The following is a 13,623-nucleotide window of genomic DNA, read 5'->3' as shown; positions in this document are numbered from 1 at the left end:
ATCTCCCGACAAAAGTACCCGGGCCTCCCTCGTCGTCTTCCCGTTGTGGCCGGGCCTTGCCTGGCCGAGCCTCCCAAAGTCACGAAACACACGACTGAACACCGTTTACCGAACCACGAACCGAACACGTTCCGAACCGAAAAAGGCCCCGATGGACTTTACTCAATCCACAGTTATACTTTTTGGAACATTCTTATCTCCCGCCAAATCATAGTCCTGTCTTTGTAATAATTTTGGCGGGCAGAACTCTCTGCAGGGGTGTTTTGTCTTCATAACGGGAGTCGGTGATAACTGAACTGGCCTTCCTGGGCTGATAATGTCTTTGCTTTGTCACCGTAACTCGGTTTGTATATTGATCGGTCTGGAGATTGCCCTGGATGGCTGTTAAACGGCTTCTCTTTGTACAGTGTAATGGGTTAAAGCGTTCGTTCAATTGTCCGCCCATTTCTTGATGGGTCTCATCCTGCCACCCAAATCTGTCCTGTACTTATAATCTAATCAATATGTATGCTCAGTTCCCTGAGTTTCGGTTTCCCGAAACTGGTTTCCGCGGGCTTTTAATGCCCTCAATCCACCAGCCTGTCTGGCTTGCAGTAACAGAAATTCAAATGGTCCCAGAAGCTGGTCACGAGGTCCGGTGGCCATTTTGTGTGCCCGTTTATCAAATGTTTCTCTGTACAAGCTGCTTTTGGTCAATAAAGCTGTTTTATTAACCCTACTTTCCTGCGTGATTATTTAATGAAAATTTCGCGAATCATACATCCCCCAACCTGTGCACTATATTCACACCTTGCAGTCTGATCCCAGGCACATTAGTTCTGTATCTGTCAGTCTCTCATACTGTGTGTGTAAATAGTTCTGTATCACTCAGTCTCCAGTGATTTATGTCAGTGTGGGGTTCATTCTCAATCTCCGTCTCTGTTACACTCTGTGAGGGGTAAATGTGTCTTTTTCCGAGTGGCAGGCAGTGACTAGTGGGGTACCACAGGGATCGGTGCTAGGACCCCAGTTATTCAAAATATATATTAATGATCTAGACGAGGGCACTAGATGTAATATCTCCAAGTTTGCAGATGACACAAAGCTGGGTGGACGTGTGTGCTGTGAGGAGGATGCCGAGAAACTCCAGTATGATTTGGACAGGTTGGGTGATTTGGCAGATGCATGGCAGATGCAATATAACGTGGATAAATGTGAGGTTATCCACTTTGGTGGCAAAAACAGGAAGGCAGATTATTATCTGAACAGCAATAGATTGGGAGAAGGGGAAGTGCAACAAGACCTGGGTGTCCTTGTGCACCAGTCGCTGAAGGTAAGCATGCAGGTGAAGCAGGCGGTTAAGAAGGCAAATGGTATGTTGGCCTTCGTAGCGAGAGGGTTTGAGTACAGGAACAAGGATGTCTTGCTGCAGTTGTACAGGGCCTTGGTGAGACCACACCTTGAGTATTGTGTGCAGTTTTGGTCGCCTTATCTGAGGAAGGATGTTCTTGCCATGGAGGGAGTTCAGCGAAGATTCACCAGACTGATACCTGGGATGGCAGGAATGACGTATGAGGAGAGATTGGGTCGATTGGGCTTGTATTCACTAGAGTTTAGAAGAATGAGAGGGAATCTCATTGAAACTTATAAAATTCTAACAGGACTAGACAGACTAGATGCAGGAAGGATGTTCCCGATGGTCGGGGAGTCCAGAACCAGGGGTCACAGTCTAAGGATAAGGGGTAAGCCATTTAGGACAGAGATGAGGAGGAATTTCTTCACCCAGAGAGTGGTGAACCTGTGGAATTCTTTGCCACACAGGGTAGTTGAGGCCAATTCATTAAATATATTCAAGAAGGAGTTAGATATATTTCTTAAGGCTAAAGGGATCAAGGGATATGGGGAGAAGGCAGGGACAGGGTACTGAATTTGGATGATCAGCCATGATCTCATTGAATGGCAGAACAGACTCCACATTATACTGCATCTGCCATGCATCTGCCCAATCACCCAACCTGTCCAAATCATACTGGAGTTTCTCAGCATCCTCCTCACAGCACACACGTCCACCCAGTTTTGTGTCGTCTGCAAACTTGGAGATATTACATCTAGTTCCCTCGTCTAGATCATTAATATATATTGTGAATAGCTGGGGTCCTAGGACCGATCCCTGCGGTACCCCACTAGTCACTGCCTGTCACTCGGAAAAAGACCCGTTTATTCCAACTCTTTGCTTTCTGTCTGCCAACCAGTTCTCTATCCAAGTCAGTAACTTGCCCCCATGTGCCTTAACTTTACACGCTAATCTCTTATGCGGGACTTTATCGAAAGCCTTCTGAAAGTCCAAATACACATCCACTGGTTCTCCCTTATCTATTATACCAGTTACATCCTCAAAAAATTCCAGTAGGTTAGTCAAGCACGATTTACCTTTTGTAAATCCATGTTGACTTTGTCCGATCCTGTCACTGTTTTTCAAGTGCTCTGCTATTACATCTTTTATAATGGACTCTAGCATTTTCCCCACTACCGATGTCAGGCTTACCGGTCTATAATTCCCCATTTTCTCTCTAACATCTATTATGAATAGTGGGGTAACATTAGCTACCCTCCAATCCATGGGTACTGTTCCAGAATCTATAGAATTTTGGAAGATGACCAGCAATGCATCTACTATTTCTAGGGCCACATCCTTAAGTACCCTAGGATGTAGATTATCAGGCCCTGGGGATTTATCGGCCTTCAATCCCGTCAATTTCCTTAACACCATTTCCCTACAAATACTGATTTCATTCAGTTCCTCCCTCTCATTAGAACATAAGAACATAAGAAATAGGAGCAGGAGTAGGCCAATCGGCCCTCGAGCCTGCTCCGCCATTCAATAAGATCATGGCTGATCTGATCCTAACCGCCAATCTACTATCACAGAACCATCTCCTGAATCTAACAGAATTAGACACACGAAATAGGAGCAGGATCAGGCTACACGGCCCCTGGGCCCGCTCCGCTACCCACAGGGCCATGACCGATCCGAACCTAGACTCATGTCCAAATTCCTGCCCGCTCCCCGTAACCCTTAATTCCCTTTACTTCCAGGAAACTGTCTATTTCTGTTTTAAATTTATGTAATGATGTAGCTTCTACAGCTTTTTGGGGCAGCATATTCCATGGACCTACCACCCTCCGAGTGAAGTAGTTCCTCCTCATCTCAGTTTTGAAAGAGCAGCCCCTTATTCTAAGACTATGCCCCCTAGTTCTAGTTTCACCCATCATCGGGAACATCTTCCCCGCATCCATCCGATCCAACCCCTTCACAATCTTATATGTTTCAATAAGATCGCCTCTCATTCTTCTGAACTCCAATGAGTAGAGTCCCAATCTACTCAACCTCTCCTCATATGTCCATCCCCTCATCCCCGGGATTAACCGAGTGAACCTTCTTTGTACTGACTCGAGAGCAAGTATGTCCTTTCTTAAGTATGGACACCAAAACTGTACGCAGTATTCCAGGTGCGGTCTCACCAATACCTTGTACAACTGAAGCAATGCCTCTCTATTTTTATATTCTATCCCCCTAGCAATGAAAGCCAACATTCCATTGGCCTTCTTAATCACTTGCTGCACCTGCATACTAACCTTTTGAGTTTTGTGCACCAGGACCCCCAGATCCCTTTGTACTTCAGTACTTTTCAGTTTTTTGCCATTAAGATAATAACTTGCTCTACGATTTTTCCTGCCAAAGTGCATAACCTCACACTTTCCAGTATTGTATTCCATCTGCCAAATCTCTGCCCACTTAATTAGCCTGTCTATGTCCCCTTGCAGGTTTTTTATGTCCTCCTCACTCACTACTTTCCCTCCCTTCTTAGTATCATCTGCAAACTTTGATATGTTACACTCGGTCCCCTCCTCCAAATCGTTAATATAGATTGTAAAGAGTTGGGGACCCAGCACTGACCCCTGCGGAACACCACTAGTTACTGATTGCCAGTCTGAGAATGAACCATTTATCCCAACTCTCTGCCTTCTGTTAGATAGCCAATCCTCTATCCATGCCAGAATATTACCCACAATCCCATGATTTTTTATCTTAAGCAATAATCTTTTGTGTGGCACCTTTTCAAATGCCTTTTGGAAGTCTAAATACACTACGTCCACTGGTTCCCCTTTAGCCACCCTATATGTTACTTCCTCAAAGAACTCCAGCAAATTTGTCAAACATGACTTCCCCTTCATAAAACCATGCTGACTTTGTCCTATTAAATTATGATTATCCAAATGTCCTGTTACTGTCTCCTTAATAATGGACTCCAATATTTTACCTACCACAGATGTTAGGCTAACCGATCTACAGTTTCCAGCCTTCTGTCTACTGCCCTTTTTAAATAAGGGTGTGACATTAGCAGTTTTCCAGTCTGCTGGGACCTTTGCTGAGTCCAGGGAGTTTTGGAAAATTATTACCAATGCATCCACAAGGGTAATAATCTCTGGATTATTACCTGAGCCACGAGCGAATTTGGCTAGGACAAATAAAATCAGAGAGTTAAATGCATGGCTCAAAGACTGGTGTGGGAGAAATGGGTTTTGCTTCCTGGGACACTGGCACCAGTACTGGGGCAGGAGGGAGCTGTTCCGTTGGGACGGGCTTCACTTGGCCAGTGCTGGGACTAGAGTCCTGGCGGATCATATAACTAGGGCTGTAGAGAGGGCTTTAAACTAACTAGTGGGGGGGAGGTTCCTAGAGAGCAAATAATAAAAATGACAACAGAGAAGGTCATAGACTTAGGTAGCAGTGGGGGAATTAAAAACCAGAGCGTGTCAGGAAGGGGCAGAAGGTATGGAGTAAAAGGTAAAGTAATAAAAAGGGCAAAAGCAGGAACGATGTGTCACAAAACATATTTGAAAGTTGTCTATCTGAATGCACGTAGCATTCGTAACAAAATAGACGAGTTAATGGCACAAATAACTACATGATCTTGTGGCCATTACAGAAACATGGCTGCAGGGTGACAATGCCTGGGAGTTAAACATACCAGGTTATTTAACGATCAGGAAGGACAGGCAGGAAGGAAGGGGAGGTGGGGTGGCTATGTTAATAAAGGAAGGAATCACTGTAATGCAGAGAAATGATATTGGGTCAAAAGATCAGGATAATGAAACAGTTTGGGTGGAGGTAAGGAATAATAAGGGGAAAAAAACAGTAGTGGGCATAGTCTATAGGCCTCCGAACAGTTGCAACTCTGTTGGACAGAGTATCAATCAGGAAATAGTTGAGGCTTGTAATAAGGGAGCATCTATAATTATGGGGGATTTTAACTATCATATTAATTGGACAAAGCAAATTGGGCAGGGCTGCCTTGAGGATGAGTTCATTGATTGTATTAGGGATGGGTTTCTTGAGCAGTATGTAACTGAACCGACCAGGGGGCAAGCAACCTTAGATCTGGTCCTGTATAATGAGACAGGATTAATTAAAAATGTCCTAGTAAAGGATCCCCTTGGAATGAGTGACCATAACATGGTTGAATTCCATATTCAATTAGAGGGTGAGAAGGTTGGATCTCAAACAAGCGTGCTAAGCTTGAATAAAGGAGACTATGAAGGTATGAGAGCGGAATTGAGTAGAGTGGATTGGGAAAATAGATTAAAGGGTAAGACGATAAATGATCAGTGGTGTACATTTAAGGAGTTATTTTACAACTTCCAAAAAATATATATTCCACTGAGAAGAAAAGTGTGTAAAAGAAAAGACAGCCATCCATAGCTAAGTAAAGAAATTAAGGATAGTATTCGACTAAAAACAAGGGCATATAAGGTAGCCAAATCTAGTGGGAGGATAGAGGATTGGGAAAACTTTAAAAGACAGCAAAAAATAACAAAAAGATTGATAAAGAAAGGGAAGATAGATTATGAAAGTAAATTAGCAAAAAATATAAAAACAGATAGTAAGAGATTTTATAGTTATTTAAAAAGAAAAAGGGTGGCTAAAGTAAATGTTGGTCCCTTAGAGGATGAGACCGGGAAATTAATGGTGGGAAATATGCAGATGGCAAAAACACTGAATGAATATTTTATATCAGTCTTTACAGTAGAAGACACTAAGAATATCCCAACACTGGACAAACAGGGGGCTAAAGGGGGGATCCTGTGTTCCCTGACATCTCTGGGAGGTTATTTGTGTCCTCCTAGAAACATAGAAGATAGGAGCAGGAGTAGGCCATTCGGCCCCTCGATCCTGCTCCGCCATTCAATGAGATCATGGCTGATCATCCAAATTCAGTACCCTGTCCCTGCCTTCTCCCCATATCCCATGATCCCTCCTTTGTGAAGACAGAACCAAAGTATGTATTTAATTGGTCAGCCATTTCTTTGTTCCCCATTATACGATACTTTGAATTCATTTTAATCAGAGCGTAAGCACGATGCTGAGGCACTTTCCCTACAATTAACAATGGCCACTGTGAATAGTTATCTTGCTTAGACTGAGCCCTCACCCCATTTATTATTTTAACGTCCTTTGTGGCTTAAAAAAATCCGCAAAAATAAATTGAAAATCAAGTTTATGGGAGAAGCAAATGGATATAAATTTGTTTTGTAAATGGTAGAGAAATGGCATTTGCTGGATGATATTAAACTGCGATAGGTTGACCTAAACTGCATCAACAGGAGCCTGGTTGCGGTGGTGCGAATCGAACCAGATTCAACTCGTGAGGAAGGGCAGCTGTGATCGCCACTGTACCACCATTGGTCTAAATGTAAAATGTAAGCCTCTGTATTTACTGACCACTCGCCATGGGCCATTGGAGGACTAATAAAACACTTTGCAGTCATTTCAATCTGAAGGTAAACAAGGTGTTCGGGTTATTTCTCTCCAATTTAAAATAGTTACTGATGAAGGGTTATCTTGTTGCACCACTGGCTAGCAGCCGGGAGATGGCACCGAACTCCAATAGTTTGGAGAGTGCGGATTGTGTGCACACATCCAGACCGCAGTGAGTCTGGTGCTGCCCGGGGAGCTGACCAAGCACGCCGTGTCGGAAGGGACAATGCCGGTGGCCATTGCAAATACATTTCACAACGCACTGAAAAAGCATAAAAAAAGCAACGGCTGGTTTAAGAGGAAACCACAGCATTAATTTAGTTGAATTATTCATTCTGGCCATCGTCCTTTTTATAGAATCACAGAACGATTCAGCACATTAGCAGGCCGAGGGGAGGCTTGTTTGAGGTGTATATGAGTGGCCTAGATAGAGTGGATAGAGAGGACCTATTTCCCTCAGCAGAGAGGTCAATAACCAGGGGGCAGAGATTTAAAATAATTGACAGAAGGATTCGGGGAGAGTTGTGAAGAACTTTTTACACGCAGTGAGGACCTGGAACTCACTGCCTGAAAGGGTGACAGAGGCAGAAACCCACATCCTATTCAAAAAAGTACTTGGTTATGCACTTGAAGTGCTGTAAACTGCAAGGCTATGGAACAAGTGTTTGAAAGTGGGACGAGGCGGGATAGAAATGTTTTGTCAGACACAGACACGATGGGCCGAATGGCCTCCATCTGTGCCATAAATTTCTATAATCTTAAAAATCCCAGAGTCAGACAGCTATAGTGTAAAACCCACAGTAACTGTCAGTCACAACCACAACGTGACAGACACAGAGTAGAGATTGTATGAGGAGAGATTGGGTCGATTGGGCTTATACTCGCTGGAGTTTAGAAGAATGAGAGGGGATCTCATTGAAACGTATAAAATTCTGTCAGGCCTGGACAGACTAGATGCAGGAAGGATGTTCCTGATGGCGGGGGAGTCCAGAACCAGGGGTCACAGTCTAAGGATAAGGGGTAAGCCATTTAGGACAGAGATGAGGAGGAATTTCTTCACCCAGAGAGTGGTGAACCTGTGGAATTCTCTACCACAGAGGGCAGTGGAGGCCAATTCATTAAATATACTCAAGAAAGAGTTGGATCTATTTCTTGAGGCTAAAGGGATCAAGGGGTATGGGGAGAAGGCAGGGACAGGGTACTGAATATGGATGATCAGCCATGATCGCATTAAATGGCGGAGCAGGCTCGAGGGGCCGAATGGCCGACTCCTGTTCCTATCTTCTATGTTTCTATGTTATTCATTCAGGCCATCGTCCTTTTATAGAATCACAGAACGATTCAGCACATTAGCAGGCTGAGGGGAGACTTGATTGATGTGTATATGAGGGGCCTGGATAGAGTGGATAGAAGCATAGAAACATAGAAGACAGGAGCAGGAGTAGGCCATTCGGCCCCTCGAGCCTGCTTCGCCATTCAATGAGATCATGGCTGATCATCCAAATTCAGTACCCGGTCCCTGCTTTCTCCCCATATCCCTTGATCCCTTTAGCCTTAAGAAATATATCCAACTCCTTCTTGAATATATTTAATGAATTGGCCTCAACTGCCTTCTGTGGTAGAGAATTCCATAGGTTCACCACTCTGAGTGAAGAAATTCCTCCTCATTTCTGTCCTAAATGGCTTACCCCTTATCCTTAGACTGTGACCCCTGGTTCTGGACTCCCCGACCATCGGGAACATCCTTCCTGCATCTAGTCTGTCTAGTCCTGTTAGAATTTTATAAGTTTCAATGAGATCGCCTCTCATTCTTCTAAACTCCAGTGAGTATAAGCCCAATCGACCCAATCTCTCCTCATACGTCATTCCTGCCATCCCAGGTATCAGCCTGGTGAATCTTCGCTGAACTCCTTCCATGGCAAGAACATCCTTCCTCAGATAAGGCGACCAAAACTGCACACAATACTCAAGATGTGGTCTCACCAAGGCCCTGTACAACTGCAGCAAGACATCCTTGTTCCTGTACTCGAACCCTCTCGCTACGAAGGCCAACATACCATTTGGCTTCTTAACCGCCTGTTGCACCTGCATGCTTACCTTCAGCGACTGGTGCACAAGGACACCCAGGTCTCGTTGCACTTCCCCTTCTCCCAATCTATTGCCATTCAGATAATAATCTGCCTTCCTGTTTTTGCCACCAAAGTGGATAACCTCGCATTTATCCACATTATATTGCATCTGCCATGCTTTTGCCCAATCACCCAACCTGTCCAAATTGTCTTGGAGTTTCTCGGCATCCTCCTCACAGCCCACACTCCCACCCAGCTTTGTGTCGTCTGCAAAGTTGGAGATATTACATCTAGTTCCCTTGTCTAGATCATTAATATATATTGTGAATAGCTGGGGTCCAAGAACCGATCCCTGCGGTACCCCAGTAGTCACTGCCTGCCACTCGGAAAAAGAGATGTCCTTATGACATTGTGTAGCCAGGGTGAGCCTCCCAACACGTGTGTTGCTGTGTCCGGGTCTCTAGGTTATTTGAGAGCAATTCTATCGCTTTCAATACAGCTTGGAGGCTGAAATTTGTCTCGCTAACACACAGCAATGACTGGCATCTGGAGAAAAATCGAAAATGGCAGCAGAGTGGCGCAGCGGAAGCGTGCTGGGCCCATAACCCAGAGGACGATGGTTTGAAACCATCCTCTGCTATTTCCATTCTCATTTACACCAACGAGAAATGTCTGTTGCTACCCACTATCAAATCGCACTTATTTTTTTATCACACTTTATATTTTACTTACAGCAACTTTACACAACAGAGAAAATCTTTACACAACAGAAAACATCTTTACACAACTGGCGACATCTTTTCACAACCGGAAGCTCCAACATACCAGTCCCTCCCTTCCTCTCAGTCTCCCTTTCCCTGTCTGTCTATCTCTCCTTCTGTCTCTCCCAGTCTCTGTCTTTCCCTCAGTCTCTGTCTCTCCCTCGTGTTACTCAGTCTATTTGTCTGTCTCCCTCTGGTTTCCTCAGTGTCTTTCTCTGTCCCTCCCTTTGTGTGTCCTGAAAGCCCCTTGCTGGTTTTCTGTGTGTCGTTCTGTGTGTGTCCCATTGTGGGTGGTGTAACACTGAGTGTCCTTGTGACATTGTGTAGCCAGGGTGAGCCTCCCAGCACGTGTGTGTCTGGGACTCTGAGCTATATGAGGACAATGCTATGGCTTTCAATATAACCTGGATGCTGAAATTTGTCTTGCTAACACACAGCATGGACAGGCAGCTGCAGATAAACATCACCTGCAGCAGAGTGGCGCAGCGGAAGCGTGCTGGGCCCATAACCCAGAGGTCGATGGATCGAAACCATCCTCTGCTATTTACATTTTGATTTACAACAATGAGAAACATCTGTTGCAGCGCACTTACTTTTATCACACTTTATATTTTACTTACATCAAGTTTACATAACAGAGAACGTCTTTACACTACTGGAAACATATTTGCACACGAGAGAACACCTTTACACAACAGAAAATATATTTACACAACAGAACAGCTTTACACAACAGAGAAAATCTTTACACAACAGAGAACATATTTACTCAACAGAGAACATCTTTGCACAACTGGGAACGTCTTTACACAACAGAGAACATCGTTAAACAACAGAGTATATCTTTACACAACAGGGCACACCTTTACATAATAGGGAACATCTTTACACAACAGAAAACATCTTCATACCAGTCTCTCCCTTCCTCTCAGACTCTCTTTCCCTGTCTGTCTATCTCTCCCTCTGTCTCTCTCGCAGTCTCTCTTTCCCTCAGTCTCTGTCTCTCCCTCGTGTTACTCAGTCTGTTTGTCTGTCTCTCTCTGGTATCCTCAGTGTCTTTCTCTATCCCTCCCTTTGTGTGTCCTGAAAGCCCCTTGCTGGTTTTCTGTGTGTCATTGTGTGTGTGTCCCATTGTGGGTGGTGTAATACTGAGTGTCCTTGTGTAGCCAGGGTGAGCTTCCCAACACGTGTGTTGCTGTGTCCGGGATTCTGGGCTATTTGAGGTCAATGCTATCGCTTTCAATACAGTCTGGAGGCTGAAATTTGTCTCGCTAACACACAGCACTGACAGGCAGCTGTATTATGGATGGACAATCATGGAGGATTAAAGTTTATTTAACTACCATTTTTAATATTGCTTCTCACTGAGAACCCATTTATTAGTTGATGAAAGTATTCTGTCAATTGTAATTAAGATTTTTATTTGTTATAAAATCCTGTTACAAGTCTCCCATAAATCAGTTCTGACCTGCGAGGGGTTAAAAATATCTCGGTTGCGATGGCCGGGAATCGAACCCGGGTCAACTGCTTGGAAGGCAGCTATGCTCACCACTATACCGCCATCGCTCACACAAGCCACATCTTATATTTACAGACTAACCACTTCTTTCGGATCTGAAGCGGGACAAACACGATACTTTGAATTCATTTTAATCAGAGCGTAAGCACGATGCTGAGGCACTTTCCCTACAATTAACAATGGCCACTGTGAATAGTTATCTTGTTTGGACTGAGCCCTCACCCCATTTATTATTTTAAAGTCCTTTACGACTTAAAAAAATAATCCACAAAAATGAATTGAAAATCAATTTTATGAGAGAAACATAGAATATAGGAGCAGGAGTCGACCATTCGGCCCCTCGAGCCTGCTCCACCATTCAATGAGATCATGGCTGATCATCCAAATTCAGTACCCTGTCCCTGCCTTCTCCCCATATCCCTTGATCCCTTTAGCCTTAAGAAATCTATCTAACTCTGAGGAGAGACTGGATAGGCTGGGACTGTTTTCCTTGTAATAGAGAAGGCTGAGGGGAGACCTTATTGAGGTGTATAAAATTATGAGGGGCACAGATAAAGTGGATAGAAAGGGCCTATTTCCCTTAGCAGAGGTGTCAAAAGCCAGGGAGCACAGATATGAAGTTATTGGTGGAAGGTTTAAAGGGGATTTGGGGGGAAATGTCTTCACCCAGAGGGTTGTGGGGGTTTGGAACTCACTGCCTGATAGGGTGGTAGAGGCAGGAACACTAACCACATTTAAAAAGTACTTGGATGTGCACTTGGGATGCAGTAACCTGCAGGGCTATGGACCGAGAGCTGGGAAGTGGGATTAGGCCGTGTTATGTTCATTAATAACTAGTCGTTTTTATTAAGAACAGCTAGCTTTTGCTAGACACTTTATTGAGCACATGTGGACTGGGTACAGTATCTGTAGAGGCCTCCATCTTGACTGCTGCCTTGTGGGTAGCCTAGTGCATCGTGGGTAGCCCACTCATATACTTACAGCACCACCTAGTGTACCATTCCAGAATGACAGGTTACTGATCATTACAGGCCGGATCGCTCTTTGTTGACCGGCGCGGACACGATGGGCCGAAATGGCCTCCTTCCGTGCTGTAACTTTTTATGACTCTATGAAATGTAAAATGTAAAATGTAAGCCTCTGTATTTACAGACCACTCGCCATGGGTCTTTGGAGCTTTAGTCAGGACGAGTAAAACACTTTGCAATCATTTCAATCTGAAGGCAAACAAGGTGTTCAGGTTATTTCTCTCCAATTTAAAATAGTTACTGATGAAGGGTTATCTTGTTGCACCACTGGCTAGCAGCCGGGAGATGGCACCGAACTCCAATAGTTTGGAGAGTGCGGATTGTGTGCACACATCCAGACCGCAGTGAGTCTGGTGCTGCCCGGGGAGCTGACCAAGCACGCCGTGTCGGAAGGGACAATGCCGGTGGCCATTGCAAATACATTTCACAACGCACTGAAAAAGCATAAAAAAAGCAACGGCTGGTATAAGAGGAAACCACAGCATTAATTTAGTTGAATTATTCATTCTGGCCATCGTCCTTTTTATAGAATCACAGAACGATTCAGCACATTAGCAGGCCGAGGGGAGGCTTGTTTGAGGTGTATATGAGGGGCCTGGATAGAGAGGCCCTATTTCCCTCAGCAGAGAGGTCAATAACCAGGGGGCATAGATTTAAAATAATTGCCAGAAGGATTCGAGGAGATTTGTGAAGAACTTTTTACACGCAGTGAGGACCTGGAACTCACTGCCTGAAAGGGTGACAGAGGCAGAAACCCACATCCTATTCAAAAAAGTACTTGGTTATGCACTTGAAGTGCCGTAAATTGCAAGGCTATGGAACAAGTGTTTGAAAGTGGGACGAGGCGGGATAGAAATGTTTTGTCAGACACAGGCACGATGGGCCGAATGGCCTCCGTCTGTGCCGTAAATTTCTATAATCTTAAAAATCCCAGAGTCAGACAGCTAGAGTGTAAAACCCACTCACATACTAGAGCCTAAGAGATACAAGGTAACTCAGTCACAAAACAGAAAGTGACAGTAAAATCAACACCCACATCAATCCCAGAGCAGAAGCTGAGAGGTACAGAAGGCTGCGGCCGGCAGACACGATGGGTCGAATAGCCTCCTTCTAAGCCATAAGTGTCTACGAATAAAGGCCATTCGGCCCACACTGATTTAAAACACCTCCACACCAAGATAAAAAATCTTGGGAGTAAAATATAGATCTCTGCACCGAACATAATGTAAATCAACTGTCTATCCTCGCTCCCAGGTCACTGCTCTCTCTGTGAAGTGGTGGGTGGCTCTTGAAAGAGCCTTTGTGTTGGGTTTAGTGGGAAGAGTCGAGTCGTTCAGCCGCTGAATCCAGAGAGAGTGCGGCCCTGCCGTTTCAGAGCGTACAGCACATCCATGGCAGTGACCGTCTTGCGCTTGGCGTGCTCAGTGTAACATAGAAACATAGAAGA

General features: G+C 44.6%; 1 non-coding gene across 1 annotated transcript; it reads right to left on the bottom strand.

Annotated features, from left to right (window-relative positions):
* Positions 1-11,123: 11,123 nt before the first annotated feature.
* On the bottom strand, positions 11,124-11,195 carry trnag-ucc (transfer RNA glycine (anticodon UCC)). Its single transcript has one exon. It is a non-coding gene; the product is annotated as a tRNA-Gly (tRNA).
* Between the last annotated feature and the right edge of the window lie 2,428 nt (positions 11,196-13,623).

Source organism: Somniosus microcephalus, chromosome 29, assembly GCF_052327205.1.
Source record: "Somniosus microcephalus isolate GS21.2 chromosome 29, FLI_Smic_1.0, whole genome shotgun sequence".
In the NCBI taxonomy this organism is placed as follows: Eukaryota; Metazoa; Chordata; class Chondrichthyes; order Squaliformes; family Somniosidae; genus Somniosus; species Somniosus microcephalus.
The sequence above is the reverse complement of the archived record's forward strand: the minus strand, read 5'-3'. Positions and strand labels throughout refer to the sequence as shown.